Source organism: Carettochelys insculpta, chromosome 2 (genome assembly GCF_033958435.1).
Source record: "Carettochelys insculpta isolate YL-2023 chromosome 2, ASM3395843v1, whole genome shotgun sequence".
Classification (NCBI taxonomy): Eukaryota; Metazoa; Chordata; order Testudines; family Carettochelyidae; genus Carettochelys; species Carettochelys insculpta.
The window spans coordinates 246,039,472-246,062,191 of NC_134138.1; positions in this window are offsets into that span (position 1 = coordinate 246,039,472).

The window sequence follows — 22,720 nt, forward strand, 5'->3', positions numbered from 1 at the left end:
GGTGCCTCTATTTTAAGAGGAAGCAGTTGCTAAAACATTGCCAACACCACAAAATAAGTAAGTTTGTTAATACTTAGTGATGCTTCCTTTTGAACTGTCCCATGCCCCAGAAGAGAAAAGAAAAATTAAAGAAACACAGATTACTATAGTATTGTTACAGTCAAAATATGTTTGAACACAGGTAAAAACAGATGTATGAGATTCTAGTGTTTTCAGCTCTTTTAGTGCCACAAGACCATTTCAGTTGCTGGCTTTTGGAGGGAACCTGTATTGAATTGAGCGAATTTCCATAGTATGCAACTATTAGTGAGGGTCCAGGGCTGCAAACTCCAATCACTTCAAGGAATTGTGCCCTTCTTGTTCACTGGTCACTCTACTTAACATGAGAGACACTATGCCAAATAATTAACCCATCTGAGAAGTTCACAAAAGAAAAAAGAAACAAACCCATGTCTTTAACAGAAAATGAGTGCCCAAAAACATTCACAAAACTAGACCATAATGGACCAGGTTCTCCAGACCCTTTATGTTGCTCTGGTAGCAAAATGAGTGCAAAGACAGCTTACCCATCCTCCTAAGGATTCTCCCAGTATAAGGGAATCTCCCTGTGGCAATAGTACTGGTTATGCTGGCTCTCTGGGTAGCCTACTGACCCCCTGGTGTACCTGGCATAGGAGGGATGCAGGCAAACATGGGATGAGTGGAGCATCATCTTTCAGGCTATTGGATAGTGAGTGCCATTTAAAGCATCACTAAAAATCGCTCTAAACCAGCAACAGGCAACCAAGATTAGCCAGTGGGCCACGAGTGGCCTTTCTTTGTCTCAGTGGGTTGCATGGGCAACCTGTGGCCCGCAGCCCACTGGGGTTCCACCTGTGGTCTGTGTAACTCTTGTCCGCTCTCCTCCCCCACGTGCCTTATGTACTGGGGCACTGGATCCCTGCAATTCCTACTCCTCCCCTGCCCTCGGAGCACATTTGGAGCACCACAAATCTGCTGATTTGCACTCCATCCCCATTCCTCCCCCCCACAAAACTTGAACAGCCACAAACAACAAATAGCATAGCTGAAGTTAGTGTACTTAACCACAGCATCCTAGGTGCAGTAAGGTTGAGGTGGGTTGCTCTCCTGTTAGTGCTGGCTACTGTCCTCCTGGTGGGTGTACTGGTGTTAACAGAAGAGCACTGTGAAGCTGATTTATGGTGTCTAACCATACATGATAAATCAATGGCTGGTGGATCAATCACTACAGCATCAATCCCAGGGTTTTACTCTTGCCTCTGACATTGACTCCTCAAGCAGGGCATTTATGCACAAATTTTCAGACATGATCTCTTATTTTTGGCATCTCAATTTTAAGTTCAGAATAAAGGAAATCAATAGTAGGATGCACTTTTGAAAATTTGAGACTCAGCTTTCCCTTACTTAAAATACAGGCCTGGGTAGTTATGTACCACCCCGGGGCTTAATGAGTCTAAATTCATGAACATCTGTTAGGTGAGCATACATTTTACATTGGGCCCCACTTTTCATCCCTGCAACTAGCAAGGCCACCCAAACTGTCCGATGTAATCCTGACCAACAGAAAAGTTCAGTTATTTGTTATTTTCATACAAAAAAATAAACCCTTTCAGCATGTGTAAGAAAATAAGTATGTAGAATATAAAAAACTATTAATTGGCATATAAATGTGAATGTACATAGAAAAAAGGAACATATTTCAACATTTTAAATGAGATGGATGAGCCTGAGACCCAGCAGCCAATTGTGCTGCAACCCCCGATGAAATTTCATACCCCACCCAAGGAGATCTGCACCGTTCTTTGCTCACCCCTGCTTTAAGAGAGCAAATCAAAGGAATTGATATGCTCTGCAAGAGGAGTATCAATGTGTCAGCTGTTATGTTTGTGTTGGTCTCACATTTTAAAGTTGAACTGTGAAAGAAATACCCTTTGTTTAAAAATGAAAGGCTCTCAATTATATAGTTTTCAAAACATTTGTGTGTTCTGTACTCAAGATTTTATTGTCTACCTCCCCAAATGCACCTTTAGAGTTTCCCTCAATGATTCCTTCTTCCACTGTCCATCAGCGTCTCTCATTGTGCCATGGGAAGTCCACTTCACCTCTACCACTTGCACTCAATGAGTGGGTTACATTCTCTACTCCAATGGCTTCAGTTATCATCCCTATACCAAGGCCTCCTGAATTGACCTGATCCCCCTTTTCAGTGCTCTATTTGCATCTCTGATATCTCCTCCAGGAAACTAGCAGAGCTAAAACCAAAATCCTTATTTTCCTCTCCCTACTCCCTTCTTTATCTTTAACTATCAACTCTTCACTATCCTGCTGTCAAACTTACTTGCAAACTTGGTGTCATACCAGACTCTTCTTTCCATTATTTTTCTCAGACAGTTGGTTGCTAAATCTTTCTGGGGCCTCTTCTATGATGTTTGAAAGCTTCATCTGTGCCAGAGCTTCAGTCGGTGCTCTAATTATGTCTGGTCCAGACTTCTACAAACCTTTTAAATTTTAACTTCACTACCCCTTATATCTATACAACATGCAGCTGCAAGAATGTTCCTTGCCTGACATTGGCTTAGTAGCTCTACAGGGCCCCTGAACTTAGGGTGACTCTCCTGAACTACTATACATTTTATATGGGTATAACTAAACCAGTTATGCTCATCCAACTAAATGCTACACGTTTTCCACATATAAAACACTCAGTACTTAACTCAGTGATCTGTGAGCCATTTTCCTTGTACAACAGTAAGGACCAGAGTCTATGCTATACCTCTTCAGAGGCACAGGTCAAAGTGGGCTGCTCTCATTTTCACCTGAGGCTGCTCTAACTTACAGCACCCTTGCAGGGTTCTCTGGGGGCTATAAAATTGCAGTGTAGATGTTCAGGCTTGGCTGGGAGTGGAGCCTGAATCTCTACACTGCACTTTTATAACCTTGCAGCTTAAGTCATGCAAACCCGAATCAGTGGATACAAGCCAGCCATGGGTGTTTTGTTGCAAGGCAGACATTCCCAACATAGCTTAACATTCATTCCATGTATCAGCACTGAAAGTTATATGCAGAAATCTAAGTACAGTAATTCCCCGAGATACACATATTCAAAACTCATATATCTCGTGTTTATGCGAGATGGGGTGGGGGTGCGGGTGGGCAGTGCTGTGGCAGGGTAGGGAGACCTCACACCCCCACGGCTGGAAGCCAGCTGGGCAGTGCCTAGCCAATAGAGCCAGCTGTGGGGTCCCTGGTTAGGGAGTGGGGCTCCCCAGCACCCCCACAGATGGGAAGTTGTTCCCATCAGGGCTGCTCAGCTTCCTGGTTCCCTCAAGGGGCAGGGAGCTGGGAACCATGCAGAAGCATGTTTCCCAGGTCTCCTGTGCTGGCAGGATCCAGGAAACTGACTAGTCATGAGCTAGTTCCTAGGTCCCACAAGTAGCAGGGAGACTGGAACCAGGCTGCCTCCTGGTTTCTGGCTCCCTGGCACCGGGAGCGAGGAAACTGACAAGACCTGGAGGGCTGTTCAGTTTCCCAGCTTCTGCAAGCCCAGGGCAGCTAGGAACCAGGCTGCAGCCTGGCTGGCATCTCACCTCGACTTGCGCAAAAATTTGAGTTATGCAGGGGGTTGCAGGAACGCAACCCCCATGTAACTCGAGGGCTGACTGTATGTCAGCACTAATCTGACTGAGTTTTATATTAGTTTCTTTCTACAAGGCTCCTACAAACCTAAAACCAAATAGGAAGAAGGAGCTTTTGAAGTCAGGAGGGTCCTTTCGAAAGGGCCCTGTCTACATGGGCAGCGTGCATTCTGAAAGCGGCACTTTCGAATCATGCAGTACCATTTTTATGCTAATGAGGTGCTGCATATTCATATCAGTACCTCATTAGCATATTCTGAACTACCTCATCAACATGCTCCTTCCAAAAGGAGGGGGCAAGTGTAGACACAGTCCCAGTGTAGGATTTTGATGGCATGGAAAGCCATGTGTGCTGAGCACAAGGTCATCTCCATTTTAGATATAAATGTTCATTTTTACTGTAAGTCCCATACAAACAACTTCATTTTCTTAGACTTCAGGTTATTAGCATAAATATAACCTTATATAAAACATGGAGTATGCCCATCAAAAGTTGTAATTCAGAAATATAATCCTTAAAAGGTATGGAAATGACCAAGGCAGTTTAATATGTTTTTTAATTCATGAAGGTTGAAAATTCATTTTACACATTCAGTTATCATCCTTATCTTTAACGCACAAGACCAACATACAAACTCTTTCAACATATATGCCATTATGGCCTTGATCCTGCAAAGATTTATGCACGTGCTTTCTCTTATACACAGTGAGTAGTCCTACACAGCCTTCAAGGGACCACTCCAGGGCTCTGTCTACACAAGCAAGTACATTCGAAATCCAGATCAGAAGACCGAGCTTTTTTGAAAGAAACCGCGGAGCATCTACACGCACCCCGCGCTCTTTCGAAAGTAACTTTGAAAGAACTCCCGCATTCTTTTGAAGTCGGTTCTCCGTTCCTGGGATGGGAAGAGCGCCCTTCTTTGAAAGATAATTTCTGAAGACAGCAAGTGTAGACGCTCCACAGCCCGCTCTTTTGAAAGAGGGAGTCCTCCATGGCGGCGATCAGCTGGCAGGCGGTGGTGCCGCTCACAGCACAGATGGAGCTCTATGGCTCCAGCATCTGGCTGCACTTAAGGATGCAGGCTCCCAGAAACCCTCAGGCAGGAAGCTGAGAGTGTGCAGGCAGCAGTGAGGCCATGCTGCTCTCCAGCTCACCAGCCCCTGCAACAGCCAGCCAGTCCGTCACACCACCCAGACCCATGGCCAGCCACCCAGATCCCGCCCACCCCAGGGGCCCTCCAAAGACACTGGAGAGTCATCCCAGGAGGCGGGCCAGGCCCTGAAGTGTCAAGCCCCCTCCTGGACAGAGGCCAAGATCTAGGACCTCCTCTCCCTCTGGGAGGATGAGGAGGTCTTCCAACAAATGGGGGTCTGTGGCTGCAATGCCATTGCCTTCGAGCGTCTGGCAAAGCAGCTGCTTGGCCACCCCACCCGCACACTGGACCAGCTCCGGTCTAAGGTGAAAGAACTGCAGCAGGGGTATTGCAGGGCCTGGGATGCAGCCGGGCTGTCAGCGGCAGCCCCCACAAGCTGCCCCTACTACAAGGAGCTTCACTGCCTCCTAGGGCTGAAGGAGGCTGGACCCGCCCCCCCATCGTCCTCCTCGACACATCCATGGCAGACACTGAGCCGGAGACGGTGACAGAGGGTGAGGAGCACCTGGGACCATCAGCCAGCTCCAGGTGACTGCAGGCAGCACGGCAGCTCAACCCCACCAGCGATGACAAGGGCTCAAGCAAGGGGGCCCTCGTCATCAACATCCCATCCAGACCATCCAGCCAGGCTCTGTCCGACTGTGCCTCATCTGCCTTCCTGGAGGGACCCATAGGTAGGTGGCATGCACACCAGCCTCCCTAGTGTCTGGGAAGGGAGTGTCAGGTCCCAGCCAGGGTGGCCACAGGCATCCCACATGGCTGCCAGCCCAGGTGCATGTGGACCCTGGACAGCTATGCTCCCCGGGCTCAGGGATGATGTGCAACACTCAGCACCACATGGATGGGACAGCACCAAGGGACAGCCAGCCTTGGAGGCACTGGGGAACAGCAGGAGGTGGTGGGGCGCATCCTCAGTACCCCTGTGGGGCACCCAGGGACATGGACCCTGGGAGTAGGGATGGGCAGGGACATGAGGACCTGCATTCAGGACTAATGGGCCATTCCCTGCTCCCCTTCTGTCTCCACAGCTCCTGCAGCCAGTGGCCAGACCAGCCCCATCAGAAAGGGAGAGGGTGAGTGGCCCAGATCCTGAGTGGGGACAGTGCAGGGCCACCATCGGACCATCCACCGGTGCCACCAGGGCGGTGACGAGGAGGTGGGGGACGTGACCCATACCACAGCTCTGCAAGACCTTACTGGTGTGCTGTGGGAGTGGCTTGCCATGGAGCAGCAGGCATGGGACCAGGTTGCGCTGAACATGGACGGCCTGACCTGGGCTGTTGTGGGTTGCCTAGACCCAGCCGCCACCCCATTGCAAGCCACTCCTGCACCCACTCCCCTGCCCCCACCCCACCATCCCTTATCCCCCTGTCACCCAGCCACCTCCCTGCCTCCCCCTCTTAAACATCCCCTGCCCACCTGGTCCCCTGGTCAGCCTTCCCTCCCCCAACCTCCCCCACCTCCCAGGTCCCCCGTCAGCCTCCCCTCCTCTGACCTCCCCTGCACCCCTGGTCTCTCCCCCACCCCACCCCCTGTAGTGAACCCCCCCACGAGCCCAACCTTTCTGCCCTGGTCCCAACCCACCTGCCCCCAGCCGCCCTGATACAGCTGGCCTATATGTTGCTGGCTAGGGCTGGCCAGAGTGAGGCCGTCCCCCCCATTCCCCACTTCCCCCACACTGACCCCAGGGAGCCTGCAAGGGCCCCACCCCAGCAGCACCCCTACCTCCCCATGCCACCCACCCCAGCCCAGCCGCAAAGGACCACCTGGACCTGAGGGCGGGGGAAGGGGCGGACGCGGGCAATGGGGCCTTGGCCCTCAACCCTCGTAAATGATTAGGGCCACCCGTCCTTACCCTTGGCCCTCCCAGGGCCCAGATGGTGACTACCTGGGGCTGCAACGCCCCTGTATATAGTTCCCCCCAACCCCCTTTTTTGTGATACCCCCATATATAGTTCCCCCCAGCCCCCCTTTCTGCGATTCTTCTCCCTGTACATAGGCAAAGCAGTAGTAGTGGTGTTAAGTAAAGTGTTTATTTCATGGTTCCATCTGGGTCCCCTGTGCATGTGTGGGGGTGGTGGGGTGTGTGTGCATGGGGGTGGTGGTGGGGTGTGTGTGCATGTGTGGGGATGGTGGGGTGTGTATGCATGGGGGTGGTGGTGGGGTGTGCATGTGTGGGGTAGGGTGGTTACTGCGGTCCCCACTCAAAGGCCTGGCTCAGGGCCTCCCATACCCGCACCCCATCCTGCTGGCCCTGGAGGCATGGGGCGGCAGGGGGCTGCTCATACCTTCACCCTGCCTGAACAACCCACCCATGCACGAATGGCTCACGCTTTGCCTCCACGAGGTTGTGCAGGGCACAGCAGGCCCCAACCACTGCCAGAACACGGGGAGGTCCACCTCTAGCCTCATGAGGAGGCATCTGAAGCGCCCTTTCAAGCAGCCAAATGCCTGCTCCACCGTGTTGCAGGCCTGGTTCAGCCACTCATTAAAAACATCCTGGCTGGGCTCTGTGTGCTGTGTTTGGCCGTGTATGGGCTCTGTGTGCCGTGTATGGCTAGGCCCACAGTGGGTAGGCTGCATACACCATGATGCAGAGTGGCATTGTGGTGTCCCCAGTGGGGAGCTCCCGCTGGGAGATGAAGGTTCCCTCGGCCATGTGATGGCCGAGCCCTGAGTTCCGAAACACCCTGGCGTGATGGGCACGGCTGGACCAGCCCACACAGCTGTTCTGGACCTGCCCATGGGGGTCGACGAGTGGTTGCAGAACCACAGAGTGGCAGCTCTTACAGTTTATGAAAGCCCTGCTTCTGTGCTCTGGGGCCCGGATGGTGATGTGCATGGGGGTGGTGGTGGGGAAGCCCAACTCCTTGAAACCCTGGATGGCATTGTCCAGGTCTTTAACACGGACCAGCTGCCACAGGACAACCCAGTTGATGGCCCAGACAACCTGCAGGCAGCAGGAGGAGGATGCACTCATGAGCATGGGGTGGAGTGTAGTGTGCCCAACCATCCCTGTCTCCTGCAGGGCAGGCCTCCCTGGGGTCCTCGCCCCTGTCCCCTGCAGAGCAGGCCTCCCTGGGGTCCCTGTCCCCATCCCTGTCCCATCCCTGGTGAGGGCTGCCCAATGGTCCTCGATGGTGCCCCATGCCAGGGTGCCCCCTATCCCCAGGCCCCTTCATGTGCACAGCTTACCTTATTGAGGATGGCCCCAACAGTGGCCCTGCCCACTCCGAAGTGGTGGCTGATGGATCGGTGACTGTCCGGGGTGGCCAGTTTCCAGAGGGCGATGGCCACCCATTTCTGGAGCTGGAATGCCAGCTTCATGTGGGTGTCCTGGTGCTGGAGGGCTGGGGCAGCCAGTGGCACAGCTCTGGGAATGTCCCCTTGGTCATCCAGATGTTCTGTAGCCACCAGTCATCGCCCCAGTCCTTCAGCACCAGCCGGTCCCACCAGTCGCTGCTTGTGGGGAAGCTCCACAGGTGGCAGATGACCCAGGGGACCAGCTGGGGAAGCTGCGCCATCAGGATGGCTTCCAGGAGAGTGACTAGTAGGCTGACCACCCGTAGCCAGTGCTGAGTGGCAGACAGGACCATGGCCAGTGTGCTGGCCACGGCCTCGATGGGGACAGAGGGCTGCTCGGGTTCCATGAGGGCCCAGGGCGTCTCCTCTGATCTCCTCGGTGTGCGAGCCTGGGGACAGGTGGCTGGCCCTCGATGTGTGCAGGCCAAGGTATGGGATGGTGGGGGCCCTTTAAGGGGATGGCAGGCTGCGGCCCCGGAATGGCTTGTCTGCCATGTGACCCTGCCCACGAGGCTTTCTGTGCCTTTACTTTCGAAAGAGCACCCTGCGTAGTGTGGACGCTCATTTTCAAAATTGCACTTGGGAACTTCTGAAAAAGCAGGTCGCACCTTCGGTCTCTGTTTGTCTGTGTGGATGCTCCCTTTCAAAAGGACGGCTTTGAACATTCTGTTTCGAAAGCTGTCCTTTCGAAAGGGGGCTGTAGTGTCGACACAGCCCAGGTGTGTAAAGTTAAGCCCATGAGAGCCTTTGCAGGAGTGAGGCCTATACATTTTACATCAACTTTGCAAAAACTGGAATGAAAATATACTGGCCTGTTTACAAAATCTGTTGGTTTGCCCTTTAACGTGAAGATTACAATTCAAGTAGTACTTTATCCTAAACCAAGAATTTACACACCCAAGGCAAGTGGACTACAATTTTGCAAAGCTGCTTGACATAATTGAACATCTATAAATACACATTAAAACAGTAAGTCACGCATGCATTCATGCCAAGAGCCCTAGATCATTGTGATATGAAAGGTATAACTCATCCAATCACCACCACTACTTTACAGCTAATTTGCACACAATAATTTCATTAGTTATGAGTCAGTGATGTGAAGGACACAGTCCAGGTAGATTACTTGTTCCCACTGCAACAGTTCTTCAAAGGCTGATACGCCACCTGGACAACTAAACACAAATCACGAACAAATCAATACAGAAATCATCAGCATAACACACACACCCTGCCCCTGCAGGGCAAATCAACACAACCAGTGCACATAACTCCACACATAGTCCCTCACAGCAGCACACATCCATCATTCACCAGCCATAAAAGCAAATGCAAATCTTCCAGTGCAAATGAAACACTAGCCCAAATCATCAGTTCTTTGGTTTCTTCAGCTTCCCTTTCTTGGAATCATGGCATCCCCCTTTGGGTGGAGTCAGGTAGCCTGGTGAGCTGCCTGGGCATGGAGTCTAGAACCCTTTTAGTGCTACCATAAGACCACAAACATGAGCAGCAAGCCATATACATGAATTAATGATATCGATGTAAAGAAGTAATAGGCTACGTCTACACTAGCACACTATGTCGAAGTAGCCTATTTCGACGTAAGAACATCGAAATAGGCTACTTCAATGCGTATCATCTACACGTCCTGCAGGGCTGGTGCTGTCAACGTTCAACATTGAAGTAGTGATGGAGAACGTCAAAAGGAGCCGCCCTGGAAGGAAATGCAGAGCATCCACACTTACAAGTGCTCCCTGTCGAAATAAGGGGCCAATAAAGCCCCATGCCGCTCCCCTAAAGGGCCCCTCCTAGACACACTTGCCCTGCACAGCACAAGATCCACAGAGCCAACAACCAGTTGCAGACCCTGTGAACGCAGCATGGACCCCCAGCTAAAGCAGCAGCAGCCAACAGTCCTGGGCTAAGGGCTGCTGCACGCAGTAACTATAGAGCCGCACCGGGGCTGGACAGAGCGCCTCTCAACCTCTCAGCTGATGGCCGCCATGGAGGACCCCCGTTTCGAAGTAGCGGGACCCGGATCGTCTACACACGCCCTACTTCGACATTGAAAGTCGAAGTAAGGCACTAAAATAGCGATTTCAACGTCTCACCGCCTAACGTCAATTTCAATGTTGAAATAGCACATGGCGCATGTAGACACGACACGTGCTATTTTGACGTTGTGCCGGCTATGTCAAAGTAGCCGGCTAGCGTAGATGTACCCATAGTGTTTTATGGGTTACGGTTAAGCATACTGGAACATATACAATAATTTTTCTCTTGTTTGTATTGCCATTAACCAAATGTGTGAGCTGTACTGGCTATTTAAATTATCATAAGGAGTTATTCCATACTTGAAGACATCAGATTTCAAATTTGAGAAACTGTAAAGCTCTTTCTTGGTGTTTATATAAGGTTCTGTCAGCAGCAGCGTGTGTAACTGTCAGTTAAGTTTTTTGCTGGGGGTCATACTTGTAATGATCAAGATCCTCATAATGAATACTTCTCCAGTGCTTTAGGAAAAAGAAAATATTGATTTTCAATATAGCCCCATTCATCATAGTGAAGAACTGCTTATGTGTTGCAGCTTTTGATTGCTATCAATATGTGTAGTACATATCATTTTTATTAAGTATCAGAGAGGTAGCTGTGTTGTTTGGATCTGCAAAAGCAACGAGGGGTCCTGAAGCACATTATAGACTAACAGAAATGTATGAGCATAAGCTTTCGTGGGCGAAGATCCACTTCATCAGACCTGCATCTGACAAAGTGGGTCTTTGCCCACAAAAGTTTATGCTCATACATTTCTGTTAGTCTATAATGTGCCACAGGACCCCTTGTTGCTTTTGCATGACTTTTATTGACTTCAGTGTATTCTCCATTCAACAGTAGTGCAGAATTTGGACAGAGTTTTCCATCAGCTCAAGAGGTGATTAGAAAAACTTTTGTAGAGGGCAATTTATTGGTCATCTGTGCACAACCTGAGATAAAGTTAAATTACTGGAACATGTTTATAAACTGACATCCACTGGGGTAAATACATATATGCCAAACGTAATGAAATCAAATTTCTAATCACTGGGTCATATAATAAGTTGTTTTGTGCATGTTTCACTTGGCAGTGGCTATCTGTTTTACCCTTTAAACTGGAGATGGGTTCTCATTGGCAGATAATCAAGCGTACCTTTGCTCTCCAAACTATTCCACATGAAGAAGTTAGCAAGGTCCATGTTTTCCATTATTCTCCAGAAGACAAGAGAATCTATCCCTGTCATAGGATTGTCCTCGGGAATCTATGCCTCCCTTTAAAAGATAACTCTCTAGCCCTTAAGACTTCAAAAGAAACCTAGTTCAGAATGTGACTTGAATTTCAATCAATGCAGTTGTTTTTACTGAGGCTGCAAACAGCATGGAACAATAGCTCTGAGATGTGTGAACCACCTCATTTATCTCCGTTGAGATGTGTATTTGGATGCCTAATGTCAATTGTTGATCATTTTAACAGAACATCTGTCAAATATGTGTACCCCTGACTGGTGAATTCAATGGTGGGGCACACGAGGGCCAAAGGGGCTTCTGATTGCTGTCAAAGGTTTAGGGCATGATGAACAGATTTTTAAATCTCAAGTCACTTCCACCCTTTACCACTAAAGGAGAATAAAGACACATCCTCCCCTCATTGGCAAAACTCTCAAATCAGCCAGGGTTCCAGGAAGCCAAAGAGCCTCCCATTTCTGAGCGCCCAACCATGTCGTTATTAAAGCTTCCAAGCATGCCTAGGGCTTCCTTGACAAGTATGCATTATCAATACAAAATCCTGCTGCACAATAGAAATTGAAAATTCATGGAAAGCAGAAACTGAATGACATTCTAAAACAGAGATTTAGCATCAAAATTAATCAAATAAGGAATAATGTACTTTTACGTCACATTACATGTAATTCTACAAAAAGTCATCCATTTCACTTATCTAAACCAGACACATAAATTACACTCTGCCGCTGGATTCAGCAATGCTATGCTGAAGATAACACAGGGTCTTTCTTTAGAATTTGTGTCCAGCATGCTGCAGAGTATAAACACCCTGAGTATGACTGCCTGATCAGTGTGAGACACACCTTCCAACACCAAATAGACATATTGCTCGGAGCTTACCTACACACAAAGGTAGCACTGCTTTCATTACACTATTACAACTCCCCTTGTGTGAATGAAGTTATATTGATATAAAGGAGCTTCATGACAGTTTTGCTATTTTTGTACGGTGAGGCGGGGGACATAAGCTATACTAGCGTAAGGCATCTTTGTATTGGCATAGCCGCATCCAGCTCAGGGATCCAAACAGTTGCTAATAATTTCATTTCTGTCTCTGTGGAAAATCTTCGTAATGGGAGGTGGGAGCTAATTTATTCCTGTTCCACTTGTTCTGATCATGCATATAACTCTTATGATCACACCATTTGGTGTTACTGACCATTCCTTGCAATTATATGGATCCAAATTTATTTTACACATCTTGGAAAGAGATGGAAGCATATGTCTCATCAGTATTTCAAACTGATGACTTACAGTTGTTTAGCACCAAATCAGAAGAATATATTTTCTTGATATCTCCAAAGTAGTTCAGTTGCAAATATTTATTCCTAAAACTAGATCATAGATATCACTTAGGGACAGTCTGTAATGGGAAACATATGCCTTCTAGTTAGATTAATACAATTTAATAGATTAGTGATGAGATGCAGCTGTGGGGTGGAGATCTTTTAAAAGCTGCCTTTTTATTGCCAAATATAATGATATAAGGATGCTTTTCAGCTTGCTTGTTGTTGGTCTTTCTATGACGGAAGTTTTGCAAAGTGACTATATCAGAGTCTAAAACTGTACTGTGGAAAATCAAGAGGAATACAGAAGTTATGAAAACAAGTTATGAGATAATTGAAAACAAAGTGATGAAGCAAAATGCAATTAAACTGAAAAAAGCAAACTGTAAATTAAAGAAAAATTCAAAAGAAAACCCTCCTGTGGAAATTAGTAAACTAAGGTAAATATTAAATCAATTAAGGAGAATAGAAGATACTAGATGAAAATAACAGTTAAAACTAGTGATGCCAGAATGTGACCATTCTTTGCCGGGGGAAAAAAACCACAAATGAGGTGCTTGGCATAACAGAACTAATTTTTCAACAAATAAACCATGTAAAATTATATAATGAGAGGAAAGAAAGTTTATGGGACAGTCTGTCTACTTGAAATGGAGACCAGTTGATGAAGTAGGTAAAATAATTGAATCTCTAGCCATCCTCTACTCCCTGCTGCTGTTTTGATCAGTAACACTCACTCATGTACACTTACATCCATAGGTGTGTTAGGGGAGCAGATTTGCTGAATCATCCAAAGCAGTTCTCTTGCTTCTGAAGGCATTTGCTTTCCTTCTTTCTCACAACCCAAGAACCTTATTTATTAAGCCTCTCTTTATAAGACAGGCAACATTCAGTCCATGTATCTGCACAGTAAAATAATACCTCGCTAAAACTACATGGTGTCAGTGTTGGTTGTCACCACTTAAAGAACCACTGCCTTTTCTTCCTTCTCACCATCTGCAACGTGAAAAATCAAGAACTCTTCTAGAGACAACAAAGGCCAAATAATTTGTAGCAATCACTCCAGGTTGTGGGAAATCTACCTGTATAATTCCAGAAAAAACAGATTTACAAAATGAGCTGCATAAAATTTTGTGCCAGTGCATAAATTTCCTCTGGATCTCAGCCTGGAAGAAGGAAATGTCTTACACTTAAATTCAGTTAATAGAGAATATGTCTGTGCATAAGAAAAGCAAAACAAAATGAGCACTCTACGGACGAAACATTCCTAGTAAGAACTCAGTTTTTCACATACCAAAACCTTCAGGAAGTACAAACAGGCAAGAAATTTACATGTAATTGTTCACACACTTCTTAACATCTGTCCCTATGGTTCTAGTCACACCATTATTGTTCTTCATTTTGTGTATTTGTACACACCAAATGACAGAGCTGAAAAAGCTGTGTTTAGCAGAACCATGATGAGTGCTAGAGACTAAAACTGAAGGCAGGCATGCCTTGCTTCCTGAGCAGGCCCACACTGACAGCTTGTAAAGTCAATCAGAGTCATCTTTGTAAATCAGCACATATTGGGAGGCTAATCCTGGCTGTATTGACAGTATTGGGAGTAAGGTTAATCCCCAAATGACTAAAAGGCAGATGCTTTTTCAAGTAGATCATCACAGACAAGGCTGCTTTCAGCAAATGCAGGGTCTTCAGGGAAAGCTTATGTGCCGATAAATCTGTTAGTCTATAAGGTGCCACAGGTCTTCTCATTGTTTTTGTGGATACAGACTATCACGCCTACCACTCTGATACTTGTCACCATTCAAGGCACTGGATTTAGCCATATGAAGTGGAAATCCATGAACACCTGCCTCTGGAATTTCCCCTCCATGCATCTGATGAAGTGGGTCTTTGCCCACAAAAGCTTATGCTCCAATAAATCTGTTAGTCTATAAGGTGCCACTGGATTGCTCATTGGTCTTCAGAGAAACCATTTAACTGCCCACTCCAGCCCCCACCATAATGTGAGGTCCATGACTCCGTGCATCTCCCCTCCTCCCCAAATTTCTCAGCTACGTCATGTGTGGCGCTCAGGCCCAACAGGCTCAATGTATTTGGATAAACAATAGGGAGCGTGCCTAGAATTGGTGAATTGTTTGGCAAAAGAAAGGAACATGTGCTATATCCTGACCAGGGCTGAAATAAAACGGGGAGCTTTCATGATTGCCTAATGGCTCCAGTTATCCCCACAGAGCTCTATCACAGCACAGAAAGGCTCCTTTTCCATAACATGCAGCACTGGAGGATGATCAGGGAACATTACATTGGCATTTCAACCTGTCCCTGAGAGGGGAGAATCCTCTGCAGCTGCCAGTTTGGCAGACTTGTCTGAACTGACCCTAAATAAGGCTGAATAAAATAAACAGAGATTGAAGAGTTCTTTTTAGCCATCTAGTTCATCCCACTGTAACTGCTGCAGGGCTGTTCCCTACCCTGCATTCTTCAGTGCTTTGTCTTGTCTAGTTCTAAATGGCTCAGGAGATAGAGCTTCCACCACTTCCCTTGGGAAATTAGTTCGCAGTCTAATAGGCATCACTGTCAGGATACTTTTCTCTACGTTCAGCCTCCTGGAGTTTTCTTTGTTCTGTTCCATCTCATTACTCCATTATTTCCTGTTGCATAAGCCAAATGAATCCCTTTCTCTCCTCTATGTTTACGTCTTCAAAGACAAAACTGTTTTTAATAACAGCTTTTGCTGCATATTATTCACCTCTTTATATGCAGCAGTAAAATGAGAACGTGAACATAGGACAGTTGGATTTTGTCTTGCACTAGGAATTTCCTAGCATAATTAACCATTGCTCCTCTCCCTTGGTACTCTTGGGATCCAATCAACAGTGACTGCATACGTACGGCTGCCTTTTTCCTACCTACAGCAAAGGTCCAAGAGTCAGCACAAGAGGTGGGGACAGTAAGAAAGGGGAGCAGCAGAGACTGGAACTGGGCCAAGATAGAAGCCAGGGACCTGCAAATGGCTGTGGTTGTAGGAATAAGAATTAAAGTCAGCGAGAACAGCTATGGAAGGGCACCAAGATAAGGAAAGGCAGTAAAACATGGAACTATAGTGCCGAGTGCCTTCCTATTAAGGATTCATACTCAAGGCCATGTCTACATTATGGGGAAAAAATCAGTTTCAGTTATGCAATTCCAGCTACATCATTTATGTATCCGAAATCAATTTTTCCTGCCACCCACACAGTGGGAGGTCAATGGTAGAAACTCTCCCATCGACTTCTCTTACTCTTCACCACTGCAAGTAGTACTAGGGTCAACAGTGGAGCCCTGATTGTCTGATTTAGCGTGGCTGCATTAGAGGCACCAAATTGAACCCAGGAAGATCAACTGCCACCACATCAATCTTCTAGTAAGTTTAAGGCTACGTCTACACGTGTATGCTACATCGAAATAGCTTATTTCGACGTAGCGACATTGAAATAAGCTATTTCTATGCATAGCGTCTACACGTCCTCCAGGGCTGGTGCCGTCGATGTTGGGCAGCACCACATCGAAGTAGGCGCTGCAGGGGAGCGTCTACATGCCAAAGCGGCACACATCGAAATAAGGGTGCCAGGAACAGCTGCAGACAGGGTCATAGGGCAGACTAGCACTTCCAGGGCAACAGCTAGCCGCTCCCTTAAAGGGCCCCGCCCAGACGCACTCAGCCTGCACAACACGCAGTTTGCAGAGCCATAGGCACGCACACCTCAGCGAAGCAGTTATGGACCCCCAGCAGCAGCAGCAGCAGCAGCAGCAGCAGCAGCCGCCAGAGGTCCACCCAGCCGTCCCTGCAGGAGCAGTGCTTGCCCTGCTCAATGCCATGCAGGAGGCAGCTGATCACCTTTTATTCGTGGAAGAGGAGCTGCCCCCAGGGGAGGAGGAAGCAACCCCAGACCCTGCTGCCCCCTGCCCCCCCACCTGCCGCACACGCCACCGGCTGTGGAGCTACCCCACGAGCACTGACTGGTGGGAGCGGCTGGTGCTCGGCGAGTGGGACGATGACTGCTGGCTCCAGAACTTTCGTATGAGCCAGCAGACATTTCTGGAGCTCTGCCAGTGGCTCACCCCGGCACTGAGGCACCAGGACACCGCCATGCGGCGTGCCCTCAGCGTGGAGAAACGGGTCGGCATCGCTGTCTGGAAGCTGGCCACTCCAGACAGCTACCAATCTGTGGGGCAGCAGTTTGGCATTGGCAAGGCCACCGTCGGGGCTGTCCTCATGGAGGTAAGAGGACCCACGGGGACGGGGAGGCAGCCCTGGGAGGGGAGGGGAGGGGAGCCCTGGCAGGGGAGGGCCAGACACATCCTGCACACCCCTCATTGGTGCTCTCCCGTGTCCTTCCCCTGCAAGTCATCCGCTCCATCAACACCCTGCTCCTCCACAGGCTCGTGCGGCTTGGGGACCCGGATGCCGCCATCGCGGGGTTTGCCACCCTGGGCTTCCCAAATTGCTTCGGGGCTCTGGATGGGACCCATATCCCCATCTGAGCTCCGGAGCACAGCGGAGGATGCTTCCTGAACAGGAAGGGCTACCATTCGGTGGTCCTCCAGGCCTTGGTGGACAGCTGGGGCCGCTTCCTGGACATTTATGTTGGGTGGCCTGGGAGCACCCACGATGCCTGGGTATTCTGGAATTCGGGCCTGTGCCGCCGGCTGGAGACAGGGACCTACATCCCCCAGCAGGAGATCCCTGTGGGGGACACCACGATGCCCCTCTGTGTTGTCGCAGACGTGGCGTACCCCATCCGGCCCTGGCTGATGCACCCTTACACGGGCCATCTCACAGCCAGCCAGAAGCGCTTCAACACGTGCCTGAACCACGCGCGCCAGGTGGTTGAGCGCACATTTGGCCGCCTCAAAGGGCGCTGGAGGTGTCTCCTCACCCACCTTAATGCGGGCCCCACCAACATCCCCCAGATTGTGGGCACGTGCAGCGCCCTCCACAACCTGGTGGAGAGCAAGGGGGGGAGCATTCTTTCAGGGCTGGACTGTGGAGGCTGGCAGGGCTGACGTGCAGCCACTCGCTGCCCCCAGTCGCCAGGTGGACCCCGAGGGGATCCGGGTCCGGGAGGCCCTGCGGGCCCATGTCGACCAGGCCGTGGGGTGAACGTTGGCAGACCCCCCACTGCACCCCCCCATCCTCCACAACACTCCCTGCCCCTATGCCCACACCACAGAGCACCCAAGAGCACACCCCCCGATACTTTTCTTGCAAATAAAAATAGACCTGTTGTTCGTGAAACCACAAAACGGTGAATTCTTATTATATTATTACTACAAATATAAATATTATATATTATATGATAAACAAACAGTGGAACACAAGGAAGGGGAGAACTATTTACATGGGGGGGCAGGTATCATAAAATAACAGGGGTCTAATACAAACTATATACAACATAAGGGGGATATGTACAAAGGGGGGGGGACCACGTCCTGGGCCTTGCACCCCCTAATGTCCAGCGCTGGGGGTTGGCGGGCGCGACCCTCACCTCGGCCTCAGCCCTGGCCGGGGCTGGCTGGGGGCCAGGCGAACCGGCAGATATGGCCAGCGGGTGTCAGCAGGCCCCAGGTCCCCATCAGCGGAAGGCCCCTCGGTGGCGGACAGCGGTGGGATGGCGGGTGGAGCAGGCAGGGCGGGCAGAGCGGTGGCCGGCACGGCATGTGGGGCCAGGTAGTCCGCGATGTGCTCAAACATGTGCATAAAGGCCCCCCATGCCTCCTGGCGCCAGGCCAGCACCCGCTCCTGCAGATGGAGGCGCTGCTCGTCCACCCGCAGGCGCTGCTCCGAGACCTCCAGCTGCCGCCGGAGGATCGCCAGCAGCTGGGGGTCCGTCGCCATCCGGTGGTGGTGCTGGGTCCGCCATCGTCCCCGCCCTGGGGCTGGTCGGTGCTCCGCCGAGGGGCTGGTCTGCAGTTATGGCCCCAGTGGGCTCTCCGGGACCACTGACACCTTGCCGGCGCTCTCCAGGCCCTCCGATGGTGCAGCTGCGGAACACGGGGGGGAAGAAGAGTGGAGACAGCCGTTAGTATGGGCCCCGAGCCATGGCCCTTGTCCCCCCACCCCTCTGCTGCTGGTTCCCCATCCCCGTCCCCGGGAGATGCTGCTGCTGCTGATGGGTGTCCCACCCCCTCCCCCTAGGGGACCCTAGGTTCCGCTCCCCCCATCCCCAGGGATGGGGCATGGCACTGTCCTGCTGGGGGGGCAGGGGCTGATGCACTCTTCTGAGGGACATGCCACTGCTGTCCTTGGGGCTATGGTCATCTGGGCATGTGGAGGGCCCTGGTCAAATCTGTTGTCCCCACCCCTCAACCCCGGGGGTGTGCACCAGGAGGGGTACATACCTGATGGTCCGCTCCCACAGTCGGGGGACACCCTCTGGGCAGATGCCCTGCTGGAGCTCCGGGAAGCCACGATGATCTGCAGCTCCCCATCACTGGAGGAAGATTCCCCCTCCTCCTCCTCCGGCATCCCAGGGGTGGGCTCCTGGGGGGGCCCCTGGGATGCCGGGTTTGCCTCCGGGGCAGACTCCGCCTCTGGGGCCTGCTGGGGCTCATCGGCCGAGGTGTCAAGAGTGGCCAGAGGGGAGGAGGTGTGCTGGGGGCCCAGGATTTCCCTGAGCTCCCTGTAAAAGGGGCAAGTGACGGCGGCGGCCCCAGATCGGTTGGCCGCATCCCGGGCCCGGGCGTAATCCTGCCGCAGCTCCTTAACCTTACTCCTGATGTGGTCAGGAGTGTAGGCAGGGTGATCCCGGGCAGCCAGGCCCTCGGCCAGCCGAACGAACGCATCCGTGTTCTGCCTCTTGCTCCCCATTACCTGGAGCACCTCCTCCTCGCTCCAGAGCCCCAGCAGGTCCCGGAGCTCGGCCTCCGTCCAGGAGGGGCCCCGCTGCCTCTTCCCTGGCTGGCTGGCTGGCTGGGAGCCCTGGCTCCTGTTGGGGGTGGTGCCCTGGGGGCACTTGGGGGGCTGGCGGGCGGCCATCACAGCGGGGGGAGTGTCTCTGGGCTGCAGGGAGGCGTGCAGGCTGGCCGCGTGTTACAGCTGCTGCCTGCACGCTCTCTCAGCTTCCTGCACAGGAAGGCAGGGGGCGGGGAGATTTAAGGGGCCGCTGCATGCGGCGACCATCGAGCTCAGGGGCTGGAGAGAGCGTCTCTCAACCCCTCAGCTGATGGCCGCCATGGCAGACCCCGCTATTTCGATGTTGTGGGATGCAGATCGGCTACATGTGCCCTACTTCGACGTTCAACGTTGAAGTAGGGCGCTATTCCCATCTCCTCAGGAGGATAGCGACTTCGATGTCCCGCCGCCTTACGTCAATGTCAACTTCGAAATAGCGCTCGCCATGTGTAGACGTGGTGGGCGCTATTTCGAAGTTGGTGCGGCTGCTTTGAAGTAGCCGGCATGTGTAGACGTGGCTTAAATGTCTTCCAAGTCAAACCCAAGTCTTTCCTAGAGGTGGAGAAAGGAAATACCCTATGTACAAGATGTTGGATACAATAAATATGAAAGCTCTGTGGCAGGCTTACAAACAAGTATGAGGGCAACCTTAAGTCCTTTGATTCCCCAGGCCTAGTATCTGGGTTGTCCTTCAAAAGTTATGGCTTTCTTGGGGGCCAACAGAGCTTTTGAGTTAAATTTTACAGGCTTAGGGTCAGATCGTGTTTTTTTCCTGGGCTCTCAATAGCAGTTTTCCACAGCAGTTGGCAGTATTAGTTATCTCATGTCATCTTCTTTCTGGTTCCTACTTGTCTATGCCAGTTGGAAAAGTTTCCTTTCCCAAGTTACCCACTGAGACATAACACACCAGAGTGCTACATCAGTCTTGCACGGTAACTCTCTACAGTGAACGATGGCTAGTCTGTAGCTAGGGCTGTCTGGGAAGGGGCAGGGCTGGGGCTGGAGCCGTCTGGACGCCCGGACCTACCATTTAACCAGTTAACCAATTAAACACGATTTTAAATCACTAATCAGGAGATAAAGCACTTATGAAGATGTCTAAGGCTACGTCTACACGTGCACCCAACTTCGAAATAGCTTATTTCGATGTTGCGACATCGAAATAGGCTATTTCGATGAATAACGTCTACACGTCCTCCAGGGCTGGCAACGTCGATGTTCAACTTCGACGTTGCTCAGCCCAACATCGAAATAGGCACAACGAGGGAACGTCTACACGGCAAAGTAGCACACATCGAAATAAGGGAGCAGGCACAGCTGCAGACAGGGTCACGGGGCGGACTCAACAGCAAGCCGCTCCCTTAAAGGGCCCCTCCCAGACACACTTTCATTAAACAGTGCAAGATACACAGAGCCAACAACTAGTTGCAGACCCTGTATATGCAGCACGGACCCCCAGCTGCAGCAGCAGCAGCCAGAAGCCCTGGGCTAAGGGCTGCTGCCCACGGTGACCACAGAGCCCCGCAAGGGCTGGAGAGAGAGTATCTCTCAACCCCCCAGCTGATGGCCGCCATGGAGGACCCCGCTATTTCGATGTTGCGGGACGCGGATCGTCTACACGTCCCTACTTCGATGTTGAACGTCGAAGTAGGGCGCTATTCCCATCCGCTCATGGGGTTAGCGACTTCGACGTCTCGCCGCCTAACGTCGATTTCAACTTCGAAATAGCGCCCAACACGTGTAGACGTGACGGGCGCTATTTCGAAGTTACTGCCGCTACTTCGAAGTAGCGTGCACGTGTAGACGCAGCCTAAGTGTATCTGTCTCAGGTGAAATATTGAAATTTAGGCCATCTGATACAATTAAAGGCAAAAATGATTATTCCTCAGAAATATCTTCATGTGGCAGAGGTAAAAGTCATTGAAGTTAAAAGATGGTTCAGCAGTAGACTGAGAATAGGCGAACACCTTTGAGGCAGAGAAATCTCTCACCTCCCAAGTACCAGAGTTGGGTTCAAGGCTCAGAAGTTCAGATAGAGATGCATATTTTAAATTTCAAGGATGTTCAATGATGGGGTTCTAGTTCAGGGCCATCTCTTTTCTCATTAGACAGTCATTGAGCCAAAAAAAAAGATTTGCTCTTGGAAAAATGGAAAACATTCTTAAAAAAAAATTGGCAGAGAGCATGAAAAACAACTGTCTTCTAGCTTGTAGGCCTGAGACACCAGGGTCCTGATCCTCAGTTAAAATGTTCGTGTGCGGGGGATGAAAGGGAAGTTGACCTTATGCCATTTTTGCCCCTGCAGTTGTGCAGACCCCTGGACAGCCCCTCCTCTGAGATCAATCTCAAGGCTTCTCCAACTGGTGCATTGCTTCCCAAGGCACCTTACCAGCCCTGAGAAACAAAGAACGGCTGTGGTTTAGTGTACTTTGGAACTGCCACCCAATCCACAAGGCCTGGGACCAGACCCAGTGTAGATCTACAGGCATGTTAACATCACCTCTTAGAGGATTATCAGGGAGGGTGTGGGGCCGTTACTGAGGGAGGTAACCTCATGACAGATGATATGGGAAAGGCTGAAGTACTCAATGCTTTTTTTGCCTCAGTCTTCACACATAAGGTCATCTCCCAGATTACGGCACTAGGCAATGCAGTACGGGAAGGAGGTGGGCAGCCCTGGTGGGAAAAGAACAGGTTAAGAGCTATTTAGAAAAGCTAGATGCACACAAATCCAAGGGTCCAGATTTAATGTATACTAGGTACTGAGGGAACTGGCAGATGTCATTGCAGAGCCTTTAGCAGCTCTCTTTGAAAACTCATAGGCCATTTCTCTGAAAGTGGCATGCTAATAAACGGCCCAAAATAGGCTAATGAGGCAAGGATGCAAATTCCCCATGCCTCATTAGCATAAGGTCATGTGATTTGGAGTCTGGAAGACGTTCTTCTGGACTCCAAAACAACGTGTAGAAGCACGGCCCCCAGGGGGTCTTCCAAAAGGAAGTCCTTCTTCCAGAGGCTCCTTCTTCCTGAAAATTTTCGGCAGCCAGAAGCCCTCAGGGCCATCTC